Source organism: Alosa pseudoharengus, unplaced genomic scaffold (genome assembly GCF_046254945.1).
Source record: "Alosa pseudoharengus isolate Yale_2024_CS ecotype anadromous, Long Island Sound unplaced genomic scaffold, YU_APseudo_1.1 YU_APseudo_1.1_scf_20, whole genome shotgun sequence".
NCBI classification, from domain to species: Eukaryota; Metazoa; Chordata; class Actinopteri; order Clupeiformes; family Clupeidae; genus Alosa; species Alosa pseudoharengus.
In genome coordinates this window covers 2,130,614-2,133,478 of record NW_027468664.1, presented here as the reverse complement: position 1 = coordinate 2,133,478, position 2,865 = coordinate 2,130,614, and the positions used below count along the sequence as shown (strand labels likewise).

The following is a 2,865-nucleotide window of genomic DNA, read 5'->3' as shown; positions in this document are numbered from 1 at the left end:
CCTCTCCTCTCCTCTCTTATCCTCTCTTCCTCTCCTCTATTATCCTCTCCTCTATTATCCTCTCCTCCTCTCCTCTTCTCCCCCTCTCATCTCCTTTCTTCTCCTCTTCCCTCCTATCCTCCTCTCTTCTCCTCTCTCCCCCTCTCCTCTCCTCTCCCACCCTCTGTCCTCCTCTTATCTCCTCCCCTCTTCTCTCCTCTTCTCTCCTCTTCTCTCTTCTCCTCTCTCCTCCTCTCCTCACATCTCCACGGCAGCTGGTCTGGGAACAACGTTTCTCCGCACAGTTCAGTAGGAGACACAGAGAAAACTGAGGTCGGGTCAGCTTACAGTAAAGCGCATGTGTGCACCCAGCGTCTTATCGCCAAAATCACTTAGACTTTGCACTCTGCCGCCACCTAACGGCCATACCGAGTAGTCTGCTTTAGTAAACAACTTCCCATACAACAGGGCCTCGGTATGAAGGACAAAAACTACACATTTAGAACCTAACTGAGATCTCCAATTGTTTTAACACCTTAACTGTATCATATAAATGTAAACTTGTGCCCATCGGAAATCTGGAAACCTATTTGACCATGGCATGATGGTAAAATAATATAATCTGGACGTATACTACTCTGTCGTAGGCTACTATTGGAAGGAATATCATAAGATCGATCATTCACACAGGTAACTTAAATTGGTTAAGTTCTCAAAACATTCATTTTAACTGACAGAGGTCTGTGTCGGAACTTTATACAAACTGACAGGTTGTTAAATCGTAAGGTAAAAAAAACCTGATTCTCCACAGCCAGGCGCGCGCTCACTCAGCCGAGTCACAGACTGTCTCTCTGCGTGCGTCTCCCACAGCTAACGTTAACGTTGCCCGGGTCTGGGTGCCGAGCCTGAAGCAGTCAGTCAGGCACAGTGATCTAAATGACTGTTTACCTGCTCTAAGTTTTGACCAGTCCAGCCCTGCCCTACGTTGTAACTGGCCTAAGCCTCTGCACGCCGAATCCTCCAGCACAGCCGGTAAATATGATGTGCGAGAGCCTCTCTTCAGACTAATGACACGGAATACACACGTGCGCCAGACTGTCCGCCTTCTAGACGAGAACAGCACGAAGAGCCTCCATAACGAGCATAGATCGGAGCTGAGAGGAGAGGGGAGGGTATGTTTGTGTGTGTGTGTGTGTGTGTGTGTGTGTGTGTGTGAGAGAGAGAGAGAGAGAGAGAGAGAGAGAGAGAGAGGGGGGAGGATACTTCCCTCCACTGAAGCGTGTTAGCATGTCTACAAACGCACTCAAGTCTACAGGCATCCGAGTTTAGTCCCGAAACCGCGTCCTCAAAAGATGGAGTCGCGGGAATCAAGGATAAACAAAGTTATCTCCTACGTCTACACATGTCTGTCTCGGGCGACGTTGGGTACCAACCGTTTCGTCTCCCTCGCGTGTCCAGTCCGGTCTCACATGCCAGGGAGATGAGAGAGTCAACAGTCGTCACGGGCGCTCCTGTCCTCCGCTTGCGGGCCGGGAGTTCAGACCGAATGTCTATCGACACCAAACTGGAGCAGACAGCGCGCGGCGGCGCATGACCTACGTCCCCGGCGCGGCCCAGTCCCTTCTCCTCAGGCTCGCGGGAGTAGTAGTACGGTGTCTGTCTGCTCACCACGAGCAGTCGTTTCTGTTCTGCTCCGTTTCCTCGCGCTGCTAGTGCCAGCCTCTGTCTCGCCTCACTCTACTGCTCGTCTGCGGGGATGTGTGTGTGTGTGCGAGAGAGAGAGAGGGGGGGCGGAAGACTGTGTGCGTGTGTTTGTGTAGGCTCGCGGAGCACTACGGATTGGAGGCCGACCGATTCCTCTCCCGCTTTTCCAGAAACCCACAGAAGAGCCGCGTTACTATAACCAACCCGATGTGTTCCAAACGCTAAATAGTTTGAAAAGAGCAACCCAGTCAACACTTCATAATTCACTGTGTACTGGGCTGAACATTCACTCAGTCTAGTGGGCTTATGGTTTCACATATGAGTTCAGATCACACACACTCTAATGACTAAATAAATAAGCCAAGAATCTAGGAAAAGTTTACCTAAATTCCTCTGTAGTATTCGGTATTCTGACGGGACTCACGGTCCTGGGTAGCCACGCGGGTGGACGGGACTCGCGGTGCGGGGGTGCCAGAGAGTGGAGATGAATGGCCCCATTTAGGGCACTTGGGCACCAGAACCCTCCAGATCACAGCCACAACTCAGTCCAGCGGAGACCAGTCGGCAATACAAACAGAAAACAGAGAACTAGCCCAGCAGAGTGGACCTTAATTCTGTGTCTGTCCCTGATGCGCCATGAAGACATTTAATTACTGGTGATTAGGTGAAGCGCACCTCCACACTGGGGGTCTGTGGGGAATGTGTGTGTGTGTGCGTGTGTGTGTGTGCGCGTGCGCATGTGTGTGTGTGTGTGTGCAAGGAGCATGTGTGGTGGCACCATTTGGGATTCATTTTACTGTAAGTGGTGAAATTTCACATGAAATTCACGCTGGGAGAGTATTCTGCTGCTCACGACACACTTATGACTACGACTAGCAGGACTCAAAAAGCAAATCTAAACTTCTGCTCCATGTCAGCTGTGATGAGTTGGCATGTGAACTTGACAGTCTTGTGTGGCGTAGGCCATGCTTTATGTAGCCTTGTGTGTGTGTGTGTGTGTGTGTGTGTGTGTGTGTGTGTGTGTGTGTGTGTGTGTGTGTGTGTGTGTGAGACAGGCAGTCTTGCTGTGTGTCGTAGGCCATGCTTTATGTAGCCTTGTGTGTGTGTGTGTGTGTGTGTGTGTGTGTGTGTGTGTGTGTGTGCGAGACAGGCAGTCTTGCTGTGTGGCGTAGGCCATGCTTT

General features: G+C 51.0%; 1 protein-coding gene across 4 annotated transcripts in view; it reads right to left on the bottom strand.

Moving 5' to 3' along the window:
* LOC143135875 (proline-rich protein 5-like) overlaps positions 1-1,756 on the bottom strand; it is a 42,448-nt gene extending 40,692 nt beyond the window's left edge. For 2 of the 4 annotated variants that reach the window (XM_076296209.1, XM_076296213.1), the window contains exon 1: positions 1,413-1,756. The gene's annotated coding sequence lies outside the window, so the exon portion shown is untranslated. Of the gene's footprint in view, positions 1-776; positions 1,119-1,412 lie in introns of those variants that run through there. The other 2 variants (XM_076296210.1, XM_076296211.1) reach the window with 2 other exon arrangements.
* Positions 1,757-2,865: the final 1,109 nt, after the last annotated feature.